This window comes from Triturus cristatus, chromosome 6, assembly GCF_964204655.1.
Source record: "Triturus cristatus chromosome 6, aTriCri1.1, whole genome shotgun sequence".
Lineage (NCBI taxonomy): Eukaryota > Metazoa > Chordata > Amphibia > Caudata > Salamandridae > Triturus > Triturus cristatus.
The window spans coordinates 1,063,515,223-1,063,536,365 of NC_140589.1; positions in this window are offsets into that span (position 1 = coordinate 1,063,515,223).

Sequence of the window (21,143 nt, forward strand, 5' to 3'; positions counted from 1 at the left end):
TAAAGACGGTAAGCCCCGGGATAAGTGTGGTTCCTATCGACTGATATCACTTCTCAACGCCGAGCCGAAAATCCTTGCCAAGGTCCTTGCTAACCGCCTGGTCCGGGTGCTTGGAGATTTGATCCACCCGGACCAGTCGGGCTTTATCCCACACCGTAACACTGCACTGAATCTTAGACGCCTTCATGGAGTGATTGCTAGGACGGGCACGATGCGAGAGCCGGCCATTGTGGCGGCCCTCGATGCCACGATGGCTTTCGATACGGTGGAGTGGGCATACCTGTGGGCTGTGCTAGCCAAGTTCGGCTTCGGGCCTGGCTTTGTAGGCTGGGTGAGGTTGCTTTATGAGGGGCCCCTTGCCAGCGTCGTGGTGAACGGGCGGGCGTCGACACCGTTCGAGCTCGGGAGGGGCACCCGGCAGGGCTGTCCCCTGTCGCCGTTGTTGTTCGCCCTTGCTCTTGAACCGCTGGCGGCGTGGATACGATGGCACCCGGATATACGTGGGATTCGCTGGTCACCTGACCTCGAGGACCGTATTTCGCTTTACGCCGACGATATTCTGCTATACCTCAGCTCGCCTAAGAAATCTCTCATAGTGGTTTGTGACGTCTTGACTTCTTTCGGTAGGAACTCTGGTCTTGTTATTAATTGGGGAAAGTCATACTTGTATGTCCTGTGTGGTGATGTCCCGCCTGTCCCGCGAAACTGCTCGATCCAGATCGCCCGGCAGGGCTTTTTGTATTTAGGGATCTATATTTCCACTGACCCCATTTTACGATACGAGAAAAACTTGCTCCCTCCCTTGGCACGTTTGCGGCGGGACGTGGCGGGCTGGCGGCGGTTGCCGCTTTCCCTCCTTGGCCGCGCCGCCCTGTTTAAAATGATGTCTCTTCCCCGTTTCCTCTATGCCTTGCAGAATACCCTTGACTTGGTCCCGGCCAGTTATTTCCGTGAGGTCGAAAGCCTCCAGCGCGCGCTATTGTGGGAAGGGCGACCGCGCATAGCGATTGCTAAGTTGACGCTTCCGTGGTATGACGGGGGTATCGCGCTTCCAGACATTCGACGTTATTATTGGGCCACTCAGTTGAGCGCGATTAACCATGGTGTCTATGGTCCGGCGCTGAGCCCCGGCTACGCCATGGACCGGTGGTTGCTGCGTGGGGGTAATTACCACAGAGCGTTGTACTCGAAGTCGTTGGACTTAACCCTTACGGGGCCCACCAGAGTGGCCGTGCATGTGTGGAAGGTGGCGACAGATTCACTGGGCTGGAAGGGTAAGCTTACCCTTGCCACCCCGTTGTTTGACTCCGATATCCTGGGAAAGCTTTGGCACACGAAAGGGTTTGAGAAATGGGACCTGATCGGTATATCCAGGGTTGGAGACCTTTTGGTTAAGGGTAGGGTAAAGTCATTCGAGGAGCTGCAGAAGGAATATGAGCTAGGGAGCACGGAGTTCTTCCGATACGCTCAAGTGTGTCACGCCTTGCGGTCAGTCCTTGTAGAGGGGGAGAAGGTGCCTGAGTCCTCTCCGTTAGAGGACCGGATCCTGGATGGCCATATGCCAGAGAGTACGATCTCTCTCATTTATAAGAAACTAATTAATGTTCGGGCAGATCTTCTTCTAGGGTTGCGCGATCAATGGACTAGGGATGGCCTCGAATTGGATGATGAGGATTGGCAGTATGCAGTTTCTTCTCCCAAAGAGGTCGCGATCCCTGCGCGCCTGCGGCTGTTGCAGCTTAAAATACTCCATAGAGTTTACGTGACAAGGCCTAGGCTGGTCCATATGGGTTTCTCTGAGGAGGGCTTATGTAAGAGAGGCTGTGGTATGGTGGGCACCTTCCTACATATTATTTGGGAATGCGGTACGATCATGGAGTTCTGGAAGCGAATCCACGATGTGATGGGGGAGGTGACGGGCATCGTCATGCAGCCGGAGGCGCGGTGTTGTCTCCTTAATGTTTGGGGTCCTACTGACCACGACGCGGCACAGACTCAGTGGGTGACCCTAGGGAACATGGTAGCTAAGCGCGACATCGCTCGCCTGTGGGGCTCTACTAGGCCTCCTACATTGACAGTGTGGATGGAAAACATGGATTGGAGCATGTTTAGGGAGAAGACAGTGTATTGTGCTCGAGGGCGCCCCCGGAAATGGCACACTGTATGGGGGCGATGGAACCAGTACAGAGGGGGCATATGCCTGCCCCCAGACCCGGACCCGCCTGAGGAGCAGCTCTCCCCTTAGCATTCTTTCCGGCTTTGTATTCTTTGCTGGTATATGTTTGTCTTCTTGAGTCTCTGCCTTCCCCTCCTTTCCCTTACTATAGACCTGTGTCTGATGGACGAAATGGGGCTCGCTCCCCCTGACGGGAACCCTTTTTGTGCTTTAAGTACTTATCGCCTTGCTTGTGTTTAGGTTTGGGTTTGTGTTTATTTAAAACAGAACCTTTTGATTCTCCTATCAGTGAAATGTGGACGCTCGCTTGTGTTGTGTTTCTAAAGCTGCCGTACCTCCGGGTTGTCGGCTGAATAGCTGTGTCCCTGACTTAAAAGAATAAAGGTTTTAAAAAAAAAAAAAAAAAAGGGACATGATAAACAAACAACGATATCGTGGTTAAGATTTTCAAATTGACGGGCAGATAGCAGCGTCGAAATATTAGCACATTAAAAAGGGTTGGACAAGCATATTGCAGCATCATCATGTTGAAGTAAAATTATGATTTTATGGAAATGCTCGTGTAACTAACATGTTGCATTCATTATTTTAGCCTTTTGTGGGCCTGTATCTGCAGTACATTTTGAATGTTCTCGTTTCTGAAACTAATGATTGAATTATTATGTGAAATTTGTAGATTGTTGATTCCTTCATGTTTTGCATTGCAGGTGGACAATGCTGGTTAGTGAAGAGTGACCATTAGATAGTTGCAAAATAAAGGAATTACAGTTAGCTTAGCCTGGCGAAGATAAGGCGAGGGGAGGCGCGATCACCCAGGAAGGAGAAAATATCAAGAACGACGCCCCTATTCCCATGGGGGTTTGAAGTGCCCAATTTTCAACTATATTACCTGTGCACCCAGGCACATTTTGCACACTATTGGTTTCACCCCCCCAGATATACACCTCAAGTTGCTAAGGAGCACTGGCTGGCACATCCCATCCCGCTTGACGGGATCATCCTGTCAAATTCTGAGAGCCGGCCAGAGGGGCCATCTTCTGTTGATTGCACTGTCAAAGCCTGGCAACGCCTCTATCACATACTTAAGGCGCCGATGCTCTACTCTCCGCTGCTACCACTCACATACCTCCCAAAATGCTGCAACTCCAAGAGGGAATTTTTTCCAAGACCAAACCTAGGTTCCAACTCACATGCTGGGGGGACCTCTATCTAAATGGTAATTTCAAGGACCTGGTGCAACTGTTTCAAAAAGCCCAGGAATCCCCTATGGATATCTTCCTGTACGTGCGATTGAGGCATGGTATAAAAGAACACATGCCATCATACTCCAAGGAGCCCCCCACAGTCGCCCCATTACATCATATGCTACGCACCACGGCGGCCTCGCATCGTGTGTCTACTCTGTACCATAGCCTATACACTGAAATTAAATACACTCTGTGCCCGGCGCGCGCCAAATGGAGCGCGGAACTGGGATGCGATATCACAGACCAGCAATGGGACTATTGCTGCAAACAGACTGAACTTGCCTCCTCGAGCAGTCGGTTACGCATCACACACTACAAATTTCTACACTGTATATACTATACCGCTGCCCGATTACATCGCTATGGACTGTGTGACAATGCTCGCTGCGATAGGTGCAAGTCAGACAATGCTGATTTCTTACATCTGTCATGGGGTGGTGGGGCAGTACATTTATATTGGCAGCAGGTATTTGAAGGTTTGGAACTTTTGACAATCCTGGAAATACTGAAGTCCCCACTGCTGGCATTATTGGGGTACACGGCGGCAAAACCTGCTGCACAGCGTAAATTTGTAGTCTTTAGTATACTACTTGCCAGACGCAGGGTGGCTTGCAGGTGGGGCAGGGAAATTTAAGAAATGGTTAAGCGATATGATTCTTTGGCAAGAACAACTAAATACTTATTACCTGAATTAATCCCCGCCCCTTCCAGACCTCGGGACTTATGGGCCCCCCTCAACATGTACCTCATTGAACATCCACTCATGCCCGCTGCTGACTCGAACACCTTGCCTCAATAGGATGTTTACTCTACGATACACCACAATGGGTAATTGTACTGTGATCTTTGCTAGAGTGTGTACCAGATGTATAGTTTGTTTGATTCTTTTTCTCCGTGAGTTTTCAGTGATAAGCCTTCGCTACATCATTATTTCTAGGAGCAGATATGTGCGTGAAAACTGTCCTCGGATGATTATTCGATGCCATGTTTCAATGCCACTACTGTTCTTCCCAACTATGCATGCATTTCTGTACTATATATGACTGTGCACGGGTGAATTTTCATGTACTGGAACTAAATGTTGGTTATGTTTATCCGCAGAATAAAATTAAAATAAAAAAATAAAATACCAAGGATGAACTGTTGCAGAGGGGCGTACATGGAGAAGGCCGTAAAAATAGGCATCGGCGTCATGGAAAATTTCGTGGCTGCGCCTATTGTGGAGTACCTATGATGTTAGAATAAAAATGTTTTCGATGTGTTAATTATGCGTTGTTCTATGTAGGTTGGCATTCACAGCACCATTTTTGAACCTTTTTGAACCTTGATTGAAACTAAACTTTCCCTTCTTGAAAATGCAGATTTTGGTAAGTCTCATTTCTCCAAGGTTGGGCCTTGCTTTTCTCTTCATGAATACACTATTCTTATTAGCGCATACCTTTCCCACTAGACAGAGGCCTCTCCCACTAGTCTAGCAGTGGGCATGGACAGAGCTACCTTGAGTAGCAGATAGTGTGTGCTCGGTCTCCGGATCTAAACTTATCCTTCTGTACTTTTGTGTAGCTGCATCTGCCTGGAAAATTCCATTGTGGGCATGCCTTCATTGGTTCTGAATCATACATAATGTATCACCATGTTTGCTGATGTCAGTCCCCTCAGTAGCAATCATAAGAGACTGGGCAAACTGGGCTCCGCTCAAGTGTATCTGAATAAATATATTGGTTTGTATTGTCTACTGTCTGATCGACTCTTCATTTGTATGGAAGGCTGAGAGGTGGTTGTGAGTGACCCGGGTGACCCTAATTGGGTCACTTCCTTCAGTTGGCCCCCGAATAGGGACTCCATTGGGTGAGTGACCCATCCCCTCCTGAGGACGGGTGGGGAGGTCGAGGCCATCCTCGGGTCAGACAGACGGATCAGGGATCCCTGCACGAGAGAGTTCCTGTACTCGCAGCTGCCCCTTCTGTCCCGCCGGATGGTGCCTCGCCCAGCGGTCATCTCGACTGGGGCCCTGAACAGCAAAAACCTTGGATCGGACCATTTGGTCTGAAGATATGGCAGTGGAGAATACATTTGTTTGACCTGCATACATCAGGTGAGTTTGTTTTGGTTCTTTGTGGATATGGTACAATTTTGGTTTGTATTTGGTACGGTCTGAGGACTGATTTTGGGTGAAAGGTGTTTGCAAATACTTTGCTAGGCATAAGTAGTGAATTTGTTTTCTTTTGAGAATGCCTGGAAAAAGTAAACTGGTTTCTGTGAGCTGTCGTTGCAGTTCTGCTGATGCTCGACTGGAGGAAAGTCAGCCGGCGCCTCCAGAAGGCACTCTGAATTTTGATGTGTATGTGAAGCATGGCCTTGGCCCCATTATGTTTAGTACGCTAAGGCACAAATTTACGAGGGACAATGCCGAGTTGCAGTGGCCTTTGACGGGCACTTTTGATGAGCAAAAGATTGAGTATTTACAAGAACAGTTGTTTAAGAAAAGAAGTAGGCAGTCTATGTTTGATTTCCTTAGAACGTGGCAAAAAGCAGCTAAATAGAGGCGAATGAAAGCAGAGAAAGAGGCCCTGAAAGGGAGAATGCAGACCTTGACTCAGAAGGCATTAGCATATGACAGAGAAAACCAAGAGAAGGGTATTGAATGTGAAGATAGAAGGTCTTGATTACAGATTGATAAATCTTATGTTGTCCAAGAAGAAAATGATACTTTTGTGGAAGAATTGTTAGATACTCGACCCCCACCTCCATATGCCCTGCAGAGGATAAATTTCGCTATTCCCTCACAGTCCCAGCCACTCGTTTCTTCTGTCTCTGCTGTTGCTGCTCCTGTTACTGTTGATCAGACTGCTTTGGCCATGGCACCTCCTGTCCTTTCTTTGACCTCGCCGTCAGTGGCAACTATGACTCTTAGTACTCCACACCTATTGTTTCAGCATCCCTTTCACTGGCTCTTACACCTGCGATGCAGCCAGTTGCGATGTTAGTGCCTGTTACTTCCGTTGCTAACCCCACTCTGTTTTTTCATCCCCCGACATTACTGAGTAGTGGGCCACCAGTACAGGGTTTTTAGGAGAGAGACTGGATGAAATGTAAGAAACATATGTGGCCGTTAGTACAATCTGATGTGGGAGATGCATAGAAAAAGGGTAATAGCTGATTAGGCTGCCAATCGGCTCGTAATCCCATTTACAGTGTGGAGGATGTTTGGGGAACAATGCAAGATTTTGAGCCCTTTATACAGCAGCATGCTCTTCATCACATGTTGGCGATTTTGATTGGTCTTTTGCCGCAGTATTTTGAATTAGAAGCGCCTAAAATTTGACATGATATTAGAGATCGTGTGTATGTTAGTGACTTGAGCCTGGAACAAGTTTTCAGTAATGTCACGACAATAATAGCCTATAGGGGAAGATTGCATGAGAACAGTCCCGGGACAGTGAGAGTTTCTGATGCAGTAGGTTCATCCTATATACCACCCAGAATTACCAGAAGTGCAAGATGGCTGCGGTAATGTTATAAGGGACAGAGAAGTGGCTCATTTTCAGGAACAATGGGTTTACTCTTCGTGGAAACAGAGTGAAGTTTTATCTCTTAAGACTCATTTACTGATCCTAGGAAGAATCCAACTGCATATTATAAAGAATTGACTGAAGCCGCCTCCTCCACTGTGAAATATTTTTTGGTCTTCTTGTTCCAGTTGATATTATGAGACAGGTGCATATTCAAAACCATGTTGCAGAGTTGGGGGGTACGTGGGACCAAATAAAAGTATGGGATCAGGAACAGAAGCCAGGTGATAGGCCTAGAACAGAGATACTTGCTTTGCCAGGCCTTATCATTACGTATATGCATTCTCTTATTCCACCGAGGAAGGTTGACTGGGACAAGTTAACAGCTTGTCGACAAAAGAAAGATGAGAGTGTGTCTGATTTCTTCACTCGGTTTGAAAATATATTCCTGGATTACAGTGGGCTGGATCTGTCTGTTGAGGGAGGTGTTCAGTTGGTTGTTAATAAATTTGTTTCTAATTTTCTTCCTGAGATTGCAACTCGATTGCAGGCTTCCGAAAGCACCTGGTCCACCTCTTCCCCTTCTGTTATTTTGAATATGGCACAGTACTGTGAACATAGGGATAATGAGGAAAAGGAGAGGACAGAGAAAAAGCATACGGATTTGAAGACAAAGGTGTTGTTGCAACAGGCTTTTAGAGGGAATGGTAGAGGACGTGGTGGTTTGGCCCGACAGCTTCCACGCACTAGTAGGCAGCCGAACGCTATGCCCCTGGGTCCGAATCAGTGCACGTATTGTAAAGAGGAGGGACATTGGCGTAGCGAGTTTCCTGTGCTTTTGCAGAAGATGGCGGTCCCTAGAGGACCAGGTTCCTGTGGAAGGGGTTGTGGGGTTGGTGGAGCAGGCAGGCCTCACAGGGTTGTTCTGATAATAATTACTTTGATGACTCTCGGGATGGACAGTACCACCTTGATGATTACGATGTGGATGAAGTGACAGGAATGTCTTACAGCTAGGACAGCCAGGGACAGAGTGGGGGACCAGTTCCGATACCTGTGGACCAGAGTGGTCCTTACGTACAGGCAGAACTGCAAGGTTCAACCAAGGAATTTTTGGTGGACACAGGTGGGATGAAAAGTTATGTTTCTCGAAATAAGGTCCCTGGGGAAGCTCTGTCCGGCCATAACAATGTTTGGGTAGGTTTTCCTGGTGTACCGGTTGTCAGCCCCATTTCTTATTATTGTGAGGGGTCCAGCAGATTATTATGTCAATACAGGCCATCAATTCGTTGTTTAGTACCTTTTCGCGTAGTTTGGCTGGGAAGGGAAGCCTAGAGATTGGTCTATAGTTGCTAGGTTCCAGGGAGTCCAGGTTACTTTTTTCAGTATGGGGAGGATAGATGCCATCTTCCAATCAGTAGGAATGTGTCCTGTGCTAAGCACTTTATTGAGGATTTGCGTGAGTACTTCCTCGAACACCATAGGAGCTAAATGTATGATTTTGGGGGGACAGGGATCTTGTGGGGATCCTGATTTACAAGCTGTGATGAGTTTCATGACCTGCTCTCTGTCAAGGGGAGAAAACCTATCCAGAATTGTGGGAGAGTTATTCTCAGGGGGCAACGGGTTCTTCCTTGTGGTTTAGATTGAAGGAATCAAAATCTTTCTTGACTTTATCTTGAAAGAAGCTGGCGAGGGTGTCACAGAAAGTTATATCCACTGTGCAATCCTTTTTTGTTGCCATTTTTGATAATCTTGTTATTGTCTTAAAAAGTTCTTTGGCTGAGTTTTCACGCAACAGAACATATTCAGTGAAGTATTTGATTCTCTCCCTGTGTATCAGAGATTTATATCCAGCAATAGCTTTTTTGTAGGTCACTCTATTATTATTATTAAGGCGATTTATAAAGCGCACGATTACCAAATAGGTGTCCTGGCGCTAACTACTTCTTCAAAGATAGGGCAGGGGCAGAAAGAAATTATTTCACAAAAAGCCAGGTCTTCAAGGACTTTCTGAAGCTTAGCAGATTGTTGATGTTTCTTAGGTGAAAAGGCAATTTATTCCATAGCTTGGCGGCGCTGAAGGAGAAACTACGCCCGCCCCATCTGGCTTTTTTTATCAAGGGGACTGCGATCAATTTAGCTTCAGATGATCGTAGCAAGCGCGATGGGGAGTACCATTGAAATTGACTTTTTAAATGTTCCTGCCCCTCACCATGTAACGCTTTAAATACCAAGCAAAGAGCTTTAAACTGAACCCTGTTCTTAACCGGAAGCCAGTGCAGTTTTTGTATCACGTTAGAAATGGGAGCAAATTTGGCGGTACCTGTCAGAAGTCTAGCCGCAGCATTTTCAAGCATCTGGAGCTTGTGCAACAGATTTTGCTGTAGATTTAAGTAAAGGCTATTACAATAATCCAGCCTAGATAAGACCAAGGCCGTAACCACAGTTTTACGGCAGTCAAGCGGAAGCAGAATCAGGATCTTTTTCAATGTTCTTAGAATGTACCCTGTTTTGGAGGCTACCGCCTTAACCTGGGCAGCCATAGATAGTTTTACATCTACCAGGATCCCCAGGTTTTTAACCTTCTCGACCGGGGTAGGGAGAGCCCCCAGAGAAGGCGGCCACCAGGAGGGCGTCCAAAAATTAGGGTTGTTTCCGAACAGCATCACCTCGGTTTTATCCGAGTTCAACCTCAGGCAATTACCTGCCATCCATCATCCTACCTCCGTCATACATGACTGGAAATTGAGATCCAACCCCTTCTCCAAACCCGGAAGTAGAGACACCGCAATTTGTGGGTCGTCCACGTACGAGGTGATCCCAAACCCGTAACGACTAATGATCGGAGCCAGGGTAGTAACGTACACATTAAAAAGGGTCAGGCTTAACGATGACCCCTGCGGGATGCCGCATGGTAAGGGGAAGGGTTGTGAGTGAAATTTGCCGAGTGCGACTATCTGGCTTCTGTCCGTAAGAAATGAGTTGAGTAACTCCCAGGCTTTCCATTGAACCCCGCATTTCCTTAAACGGTCCATCAAAAGCCCATGATGGACCGTATCGAAAGCGGGCGAGAGATCTAAAAGGATCAGGGCTGCCCTGCCTCCCTGATCCACAGCTGACCTAATTTCCTCTGTGGCTTTAATCAAGGCAGATTCAGTACTGTGCCCTTCCCTGAAGCCGTGTTGGGACGGATCAAGCATATGGGACTTCTTTAGAAAGGCGCTGATTTGCCTATTCATTGCCTTTTCAACCAGCTTAGCAGGGAGAGGCAAGCTAGAAATAGGTCGAAAATTATTCGGATCAAGAGGGTCCAGACTGTTTTTTTTTAACAGTGGTAGAATGGAGGCCTTCTTCAATTGTTTCGGAAACTGACCGCCTTCAAACATCCTGTTAAAAATGGGGGGTGAGATAACAAGCAATAGGGACAGGGACCATTTTAATAATTTTCAAAGGGCAAGGGTCAAGAGGGGACCCAGATTTTGCATTAGCTAAAAGCTCCAGTGTGTCTTGCATGGTTAATGAATTGAAAACCTCCAAGGTCTCTACCTGCGAAACCGTGTTTCCCCCTTCAGTCACTGTCACCAAGGCATCCTTTATAGGATCACAGAGGCTAGAAAAGATATTGGTGACCTTAGTATATCTGGATCTCCAATTTCGTTCTAATCTCCTACAGGTTTGCTTATGCGCTCTTAAGGCCTCAGAGAACCAGGGTCAGTCGGGGTGCCGCGCTAGAGTGTATGCTTTTTTTCCGGTGCTAGGCGGTCAATGGCCTCTTTTATCCAGACAGTGTATTTACGGGCAGTTATTTCCACATCGTCATCTGCTATATTCATTGAGGGACATGTGTCTACCAGGGTTCTATCGAGACCGTGTGAGTTTATCTTGCCCCATGATCTCAACTTAAGAATCCCTGATGGTGGCGCTCTAGCCACTTTTTGTTACTGGGGGATGACGGAAAAGATATAGCCTTATGATCAAACCATACTAGGGGGAGAATATCTGTGACTGCTAAGGAGGAATTATTTGAGAACATCCCGTCCAGTGTATGACCCGCTGAATAAGTGGGAGCTTTAATTCTTTGGTCAAAGCCTAGGGTCTCCATAAGTTCTGACAAATGGATAGTGTCCCGGTCTTTATCTTTTTATAGGTGAAAATTAAAGTCACCTAGTACTAGATAATCAGAGCTGGTGACACGGTGCTCTATAAAGATGCTCATGTTAGCAACAAATGTATCTCTCGGACCCGGGGGGGGGGGGGCAATATTAAAGTATTCCATTAAAAGAATATGTTTTTGTTAGTTCAATTTGAACAAAGATATTTTCACAGCTTGCAGCATTTGATCCTGCAGTGTACTTTATGTTAATAGACTCTCTGATAATGATAGCTAGTCCCCCTCCTCTCTTGAGTTTCCTGTCTGCATGCACCATTTTATAACCTGAGGGTATAGCTTCGATCAGGTCTGGGCCAGAGGCTTTGTGTGCCCATGTTTCAGTAATAAATATTATGTCAGTATTATAGATATCGACATGGAGCATCAATTCATGCCTGTTCTTAATAAGAGGTCTTGCATTAATTAATGAACATTTAAAATACTTGTTTTCATGCAAGTTATCTTGTGTTTCAGCTGTCTTAATCGTATAGTACCTGATAGGAACCTTAGTAAGAGATAGCTTGCAGCAAGGGCAAGTGGAATGATTCAAGTCATGGTCGGGTTCTAGTAGGGAACAATTTTGGTGCTTACCTATTGTACCTAATTGTGCAGGATTTGATTAAGAAGGGAGTGGTTGAGAAGACAACAGATAATATTTGTAATAGCCCTATCCTTCACATTCTTTTTTTTAAAAAATATTTTTATTGAGTTTATCAACAACACGTAAAACACACACCACTCGTTTAGCGCAAGGCATGGCATACAAAGGTTACGAGGTATCGGAGCAATGACAATACAGGTGTCACAGAAAGGAATAAACAGCCCAATGACATCACACCATCGTTTCCTTCCCCGCCCATCTCCAGCGGTGGAGCCATTAGTCCTGGTCACTGAGATCCGAGTCTGCTGCATCCGGCGGGGGCTCACAGATATTTCCCCGGTAAACATTCCATCCACCCCAGACCTGGGACCATTTCTTGGGGCACCCTCTATGAATATACACCGTTTTTTCGGTCACCATTACAAGGTCCATATCTCGGATCCAATGCGTCAGGGTAGGCCCCTGCCCCGATCCCCACTTCTGGGCTATATTACGTTTCGCAAGCATGAGCCCCAAAGTCACCCAAAGCTGGGTCACCCTCTTGTGGTCCGTCTGTTCCCAGACATTAAGGAGACAAAGCCGAGGTTCCGGCAGCGTGGGAATTTTGGTTACCTGGGAGAGAATACGCAACACCCCTTTCCAATAAGTCGCAACGACAGGGCACTCCCAGAGGGTATGCAAGAAGGTCCCCTCGTGGCCACAGTTCCGGAGACACAGCGGGGACTCCACCCGGTGGAGTCTGAATAGGAGGGTACGGGTGTAGTATGTGCGGTGCAAAATTTTGAGTTGGACCAGTCTTAGCTTGGAAGATATGCCCACCTCCCTGGGGGATGAGAGCGCGGAATTCCAGTCCGTCTCATCAAATTCTCCAAGTTCTGCCTCCCACTTCCCCTTAAGGGCGGAAAAAGGGTCGGGCGGTTATTTATTATCTTCCGGTACGTTAGGGACGTCGCTCTCTGGAGCAGATGCTCCATGAGGAGCCGGTCCTCCAAGGGCGATGACTCAGGGAGCCGAGTCCCACGTGGAATCGCCGCCTGAAGAGCGTGATGGACTTGTAAATATCGGAAGTGTTCGGTGTCCGCCAAGTCGTAGTCCGCCTGCAATTGGGCAAAAGTGATCACCTCTCCCTTGCGCCAGAGGTCTCCCACCCTGGAGATACCAATAAGATCCCACTGGTGGAACCCCTTGGTAGTGCGAAGTACCCCGAGCTGCCTAGTGTCCCAAAGCGGCGTCGCCTGGGTAATCTTTCCAGCCCAGCCCATCGCCCGTTGCGCCGCGTGCCAAATCCGGAGGGTGTGGGCTGCGGGCCCCGCCGGAACGCGACCCCTTTTTGGGTTGTAAAGGGCTCCCATCACCCCTCCGGGGCCGAGTAGTTGTCGATCCATACGGTATGCGGGGTCATCCCCCGGCACATGGAGCCACTGGTTAATAATCATGAGGTGCGACGCCCAGTAATAGGTCTTAATGTCTGGGAGGGCTATACCTCCATCATACCAGCCACTGGTAAGCTTGTGGAGGGCAATACGAGGCGACTTGTCCTCCCAAAGAAGACGAGTGATCTCAGCGTTGACTGCCGCGAAGTAAGAGGGTGCAATCGGGAAGGGGGTATTTTGCAACGCGTAGAGGAATCTCGGGAGGGCGAGCATCTTAAAGAGTGAAGCCCGTCCAAGCAATGTCAGTGGCAATGCGCGCCAGTGTTTGACGTCGGTGCGAAGCCGTTGGAGGGGCATCATTAGGTTTTCCGCGACAAATTTGTCTCGATCGGCCGTGACGTACACGCCAAGATATTTGAACCCGTCGCGAGCTACTAGAATGTTACAGCCTCGCGGAAGCCGCGGTGGGGAGCCTCGGAGCATATATAAAATGGATTTCTCCCAGTGTATTTCGTATCCGGACCTACTGCCGTATGATTCACATATGTTGAGGAGACAGGCGATAGAGCGCGCCGGCGAGGCGAGATAGAGGAGCACATCGTCCGCATAAAGGGATATGCGATCCTCCCAGTCCAACGTCCACCTAAGGCCACGGATCATCGGATCCTGTCGCACCCATGCCGCCAACGGCTCAAGAGCCATAGCAAATAGGAGCGGGGAGAGGGGGCAACCCTGCCTAGTCCCTCGACCCAGCGGAAAGGCGTCAGAGACGCGGCCATTTACCACCACCTGTGCAAGTGGCTGAGTGTAAAGCAGCTGGATCCACGCGCAAATCCTGGGGCCAAGCCCCATATGGCGGAGGACGGCGAAGAGGAAAGGCCACTCCACTCTGTCAAACGCCATCCGCGCATCTAACGACAGTATGGCCGCATCTTCCTCGATCGAGGAGTGGCAAGCAATGATGCCATGGAGACGCCGCAGATTCAAAGCGGTGTTCCGGTGGGGCATAAATCCCGACTGGTCCGGGTGTATTAGGGTCGAAAGGTAAGGCTGCAGCCGTGTTGCAAGCACCTTGGCCAGAATCTTCGCCTCGGCATTAAGCAGCGAGATCGGGCGATAAGAGGAGCACTCGTGGGGCGGCTTGTTGGGTTTCGGGATCACCACTATTGTAGCCATCCTCTGATCACGGGGGAGAATCCCCGTCGATAGACCGTCCCTATACATGGCCAATAGGTGAGGGACCACAAGAGCGGAATTTTGCTTGTAGTATTCGATTGGGATTCCGTTGGGCCCCATTGCCTTACCACTGCGGAGGGCCAAAATCGCCAGCGTGATCTCCTCCGCCGTCAGATCCGCCTCCAAGGCCTCAGCCCCCGAAGCGGTCAGCCGAGGCATTGCGATGTCCCTAAGGAAGAGCTCATTGTCTGCCACGGTAGTAGAGGCCTCAGGGGTATAGATGCGTTGATAATGGGCCGCGAAAGCCCCTGCTATGCGCTGGGGCTCCGAGGTAAAGTCCCCTTCGCCCAGGCGAATCCGCGCCACCCACCGCGATGCTCGGTCCCCCTTCTCCAACCACGCCAGGAGTTTGCCGGCCTTGTCACCGAGTTCGTAGATGGTGTGCTGGGTGGCTACTTGTCGAGCTCGGGCCCCCTCCCAAAGATGGGACCTATATTCTTGCTGCGCCATATGGAGGGTATGCGCCGAATCTCCATCCCCGTGCAGTGTATGGGAGGCTTCCGCCTCCACTATCGCCCGCTCCAGCTCCAGTACAGCGAGCCGCTGGGTCTTAGTGTGGTCCGTAATGATGGAGATGGCCTGGCCACGGAGGACGTTTTTAAAGGCCTCCCAGAGGGTTGCTGCGCTCCCGACAGACTCAGCATTCTCGGTGAAATAGTTCTTGGTCGCCTTTTTGAGGGTCTTAGCGATTTTAGGGATTTTAAGATATCCGGGGCGGATCGGGAACAGTGTGCGCCTACCTGGGTCACCGGACGCAAACGTGATGACCACCGGCGAGTGATCCGAGATGCCCCTAGGGAGGTGCGACACCTCAGTCACCCCTTTGTACCCGGCCGGTGAGGTGAAGATGTAATCGATACGTGAGAGGGTGTGGTGTACCCCGGAGAGGAAGGTGTATTGTCTCTCATCAGGCCAGTATGCCCTCCACGCGTCCACTAAGCCAAGCGCGGTAGCAAAGTCTGCGAGCGTGGAGGCGTCGGCCCCGAGAGCCCTGTGTGAAGACCTGTCCAGTGCAGGGTCCATGGCTGCATTGAAGTCCCCGCCCATGATGAGCTCCCCCGGCGGGAGCGCCAAAAGGAATTCGCCCAGTGCCCTGAGGGAGGTTTGGTGTAGTGTCGGGGGGATGTAGACAGTAACCAGGTTATAAACCCTCCCCTCCCATTGACAGGTGAGTGCCGCGAAGCGGCCATAGTCGTCTCTACGGGAATCAAGAAGAATCAGGGGGACACGCTTGTTCACCAGTATGCCCACCCCTCGGGACCCTGTCGTAAACTCTGAATGTGTCGCCATCTTAAACCCCCACCTATCCAGGGCTTTGGTGGACGTACCCACTAGGTGTGTTTCTTGCAAGAGCGCCACCGCGGGCCCCCTGCGCTTGAGATATTGCAGCACTAGCCCCCTCTTAATCTTGTCTCCCAGTCCATTAACGTTCCAGGAGAGGACCGCAAAAGAAGGAGAACGCTGCTGAGCAGGGGCACCCGGCAGTGAGTGAGTGGTCGCCCGGGTCAGGCTATGTGACGCCATCTCCAAGGGAGGGTGTGTGGGTCGCGTCCTGCCGTGTGCCACCCCTGTGTACCTGTACCTGCCCAATCAGCCGAATGCACCCTTGAGTGGTTGGTGAACCTAAAACAAAACACAAATCAACATTTAAACGAACTCCCCATCCCCCCACCCCCCTCCCTGCCTCCCTGCCCAGCGGATTCACAACTACCCGCCACCCCAACTCAGCAGAGTGCTTAGTTCCCATAAACTTGGTACGTGCGTATGGGGGAAAGCCGCTCAGCACACAGCCGCCAATCCCCACACCGTGAGCTTGTCCCCTCAAGCGGCAGATTGTCAGATGAGAGAAAAGGAAAAGAGGGCCCGGGGTCTTCAGCCCCATGTAGGTTCAGGGCCCCAAGGGCCGACAGCCACAGCAAGGCCCCAGGTCGCCAAGCGTCCAATAGTCCGGTCACATCACAGCACCATGCCTCAAGGCACTTCGTCACCTGCGCCTGAGTCCTCAACGTTCAGGGTTTCGTGAGAGTCGGGAAGGCCGCCCAGGGTGCGCTCTCCCCTGCCCCTCACTCGTGCCGGACGCCACCCCTCGAGCCATTCCGAGGCCTCCGTCGGCGATGTGAAGAACCATGTGCGCCCCTCCGCCTCCACTCACAGCTTTGCTGGGTACAACATGGAATACTTTAGCTCTCGAGAGCGGAGGTCTGCCTTTACTGCCATGAAGTCCTTACGTTGCCGCACTACTGTAGCGGTGTAGTCCGGATAGAGGGTGACCTTAGCGTTGTCCACCCGCAGCGGGGGGGCGGCACGCGCCGCCTGGAGGATCGCATCACGGTCGCGGAAGTTGAAAATGCGGGCCAGGATCGGGCGCGGGGGGGCCCCAGGCTTGGGCCTCCCACCCGGCACCCGGTGCGCCCTCTCGACCGAGAAGAACTTGGAGAGCCCGCGGGGCTGCAGCTGTTCAGTGATCAGTTTTTCAACAAATAGGTCTAAGGCCGGGCCGCGTTCACTCTCCGGCACACCCACGACCCGCACGTTGTTGCGTCGGGACCGGCCTTCCTGGTCGTCCAGCTTGGCCAGCAGCTGCTTTTGCACCAGTTCAAGGGCTTGTATGCGTTTGTGGTGGTCTGCCGTGCCCCGCGTGAGGGTCTCCGTGGTGGCCTCGACCTCAGTCAGTCTGGAGTTAATTTTGGCGACATCCGCCCGGAGGAGCGCGACATCTGTGGAGATAGTGCCGATCGAGGCCTGCATCTGTGTCAGCGTGGCCATGACGTCCGCCAGCGTGTACTCCGCAGGCCCGTCCGGGGGGGACCGTTTCTGATCCTGACAGAACGCGTACTTTTCAAGCTTCGCCTGTGCCCCATTGCGGTGGCCCTTCCCTCCCATGGTGCCAAGCCGTCTCCGCGACCACTCCCGGCCGATGCCGGCACAGGGCCACCGAAGGAGCGTCCGACCCACGTGCAGGGCAGGCCCGAGGATGGCGCCGCCAGACCACCAGAGCCGCAGTGGGCCGAGATATCTTCAGGTCGCCCCCACGGCGCGGCCGCTGATGTCTGAGGCGCCCCAGCGCCGGCCAACCACCGGCAAAGCGACGGTCCCCACAGCAAAAGGTCAGAGTATAGGCAGCAGGCACTAGGGCGATGCACTGTATCCCAGGACTCCACGTGCTGGCCGGCAGTCTCCGTAGGGGCTCCACCCGGGTCAGGCGCTCACAGTTCCCTCAGAAGGCCGCAGGGAGGCCGCAACCCACAGCGGCAGGGCGCCGCCAGCACCGCATAGGTCAAATCAAAGTCCGATCTCCACTGACCTCCCTGTAGCCGGCGAGTCCACCTCTGTTCCTCCTCGAGGCTGGTCGCCTCGAGGCGCGGGCCGCTGCCCAGGCCCCTCTAGGCACGGAGATGTACGGGCGGCGGGACAAGGGTTCCCACCCCAGGAGGCGGTGCAGGTGGCTCAGCTCACACGATCGTTCCGTGGGGCCGTCCCGACCCCGGCGCGGCCTGACCAGCACCCCGCCTTCGCCCCGGCGCGAGTCAGCCGAGGGCCCTCGAATCCTGCCGCAGGTCGCTCCGGGGACCGGCCCGTCCCAACAGAGCCCGGCCGCACGCCAGGCGACGCAGCCACGCCTCCTGCCTACCAGGCCCCGGGGATGCGAGGCCCAGCAGCGCGCCAGAGTCCCCGCCTCACAGCTCCGGAACGGGGGGGCCACCGAGAGCCAAAAGGCCAGATCTGGGACGCCAAGGCCCCCGGACCCAACAGCAGCCGTCCAAAGATAATTTATGCCTGAGGGGGTGTCGGATAAATGCAGGATAGTAGGCCGGTGCGGAGGAGCTCCGGGCTCAGGCGGCCATGTTCGTCGCGAGCCAAGCTCCCATCCTTCACATTCTTAAGTGGACGCCCTCAGATTCTCTTGATGATCATAAAGACGTATATCGTTTTGTGATTGACTTGCGTAAAGCTAATAAAATAGTGATTCCCCAGTTTACGGTGGTTCCTGACATCACCACTCTTTTGACAATGATTCCCTCTTCTGCTAAATTCTTTTCCGTCATTGATTTGAAAAATGCTTTCATCTGTATTCCTATTCATCCGGATAGCAGATATCTGTTTGGGTTCACTCTAGCTGGAAGAAGTTTTGGGTTCTGTTACGCTCCTCAAGGCTATACAGAGAGTCTGAGTATCTATAGTCACGCATTGAAAGGTCAGGTGGATTCCTTGTCGCTCCCCACAGGTAATGTATTCCTACAGTATGTTGATGACTTGCTCATCGCTTCATATACAGAACAAGCTTGCAGAGACAGTACAGTTATATTGTTGTTGCATTTAGCTCAGCATGGCCATAAAGTATCCCTTCAGTATTGTCAACAGGAGGTCCCCTACTTAGGTCACCTACTGACGAAAGAGGGTAGGAGATTGACCCTGGAGCATATTGGTACCATCGATCAAATGCCAGTTCCACAAACCCAGAAAAATGTCCGCACCTTTATCGATATCACTTCCTACTGTCATCAGTGGATACCTAACTATTCCCTACTAATTAAGCCCCTGCTTGCATTAACCACAAAAGAAGTGCATGTGCCTTTACCTTGGATGCCTGAATGTCAGCAGTCTTTTGAGCAACTAAAAACTGCGCTAAGTTCGGCTCCAGTGCTTAGTACCCCTAACTATGCCAAATCCTTTGTATTATATGTTCATGAGATGGCTGGTTGCATGCTTTCTGTTTTAAGTTCGGAGATAAGCAACGTGTGCTTATTTCTCTGCTGTTCTTGATCCGATCGCAAGAGCCCTCCCGAGCTGTCTAAGAGCGTTCACGGCAGTGACCGCCTTGATAAGACAATCGGCTGGACTCATGCTTGACACTGATCTCACAGTCATGGTACCCCATGCTGTAGATACAATTTTGAATAACACAAAGACAAAGCACCTCGCCAGGGCATGTCTAATTGGCTATGAATTAACTTTGTTTGCCAAACATATTCCGATTAAAAGATGTGCCACTTTGAATCCAGCCACATTACTACCCCTCCCTTTTGAGAGTGATGAAGTTGACAAACATGAATGTATCTTCTGGAAGGAAGAGGAGACAAAAGGACGGGTAGACTTGACTGATGTTCCCTTATCTGACACTCAAGGAGAACTATATGTCCATGGCTCTTGCTTTAAATTACCAGATGGTACTACAACTGCTGCATATACTATTACTACGCTGCATACGGTAGATGAGACATCACGCGTTCCCTATCAGTCCGCCCAAGCCACAGAGCTCATTGCCCTAATACGAGCTTGTGAATTGAGCGAGGGACTGGTTGTCAATATTTATACTGACAGTCAGTACGCCTTTGGAGTTGCGCACAACTTCGGGCGACTCTCGGCAGAGAGAGGGTATCTTACTTCGCATGGTGCCAAGATTTAACATGGGCACCTTATATTGAGGCTTTTGTCTGCTTTGACACTCCCTAAGAAATGGGCCATAGTGAAGTGTAGTGCCCACCGGTAAGTCATTGACGATGAGGTAAGGGGACCGCTTGTGCGGGTCAGATGGCTAAGGGAACAGCCCGGACTGAAATAAAAAGAATGTTTGTAGCAGGTCCCGCTAGGTGGGTGCCTGAAATTACCATGTTTGAGGATATACTTGAGAACGTGAAGGAGATACAGAGTGAGGCCACAATAGAGGAATTATCAATGTTGCAAAAAAGTACAGCACAGTTGAACGAGGGATGTTGGATTGTTAGGTCAGGGAAGCAGAGATGGATGTTGCCAGATACATATGTTCTTCCTGTAGTCACGATGGCTCATGGCCCAGCCCGTATTAGTGCTGAGGGAATTTGCAAGTTGTTAGACTCTGTATGGTAGAATGATAACATTTCAAAAACAGCTGCACATTTAGTGAAGTACTGCATGGTGTGTATGATGCAAAATCCTGGTAAGGGAACTCCTACACCACCCGGTAATTTTGCACCATCCACTTTCCCTTTTGAGGTCATCCAGATGGACTATATTGAATTAGATAGGTGCAATCATTTGAAGTAGGTTTTGGTGGTTGTTTTTGCATTCAGTAAGTGGTTTGAGGATTATTCCACTAAAAATAATACAGCCATGACGACTGCAAAGGTACTCCTAAAGACGTTCTTTTCTTGTTTCAGCTTGCTAAGTTTGATTTGGAGTGATAACAGAAGTCATTTTAATGCCCAGGTGATTCAGCTAATTTGTGATGGGCTACATATAAAACAGAAGTTCCATGCTGCCAATCACCCACAGTCAGCAGGTTTGGTTGAGAAGTACAATGGTACTCTCAAACTAAAATTGGCAAACATTCAGGAGACAACATAGTTACAGTGGCCAAATGCTTTACCATTAGCTCTTTTGTCGACAAGAACAACAGCACATTCTAGGACAGGCAACAGTGTCTGGTTCCAGTGAGCGAGTTTCTGGAGTTTCGGAGAGTTACGAGCGAGGTGGGAGGAACCTGATCCACGCCGCTTGTCCCCCAGGAGCTGCGAGACGCCGGGAGCCGCGAGACGCTTGGAGCCCCTAGGGCCCGAAAATCGAAAGCCAACTTGTTTTGATAAAGCCTGGTGGAGTCCCTCCACTAATTCCCACCAAGCCCAGCAACACCCACAAATTTCGGTAAGGTGGCAGCGAAGGGTGGAAGAGGCTTGGAAAGAGGCTTGGAGTAAGTTAGCAGCAAGCAGGGAGCAAGTAAGCAGCAAGCAGCCAAGCGCAAGTGCAAGTGCAGGTGTGTTACGTGGCCCAGTGAGCGTGTGAGCACGCCCCCCCCTTAGCGGCGGCCGCATAGTGTTGTGCCCAGGTGTGTCCGCGGAGGTGGCCCAACTAGGTTGGCTGCGGATTGC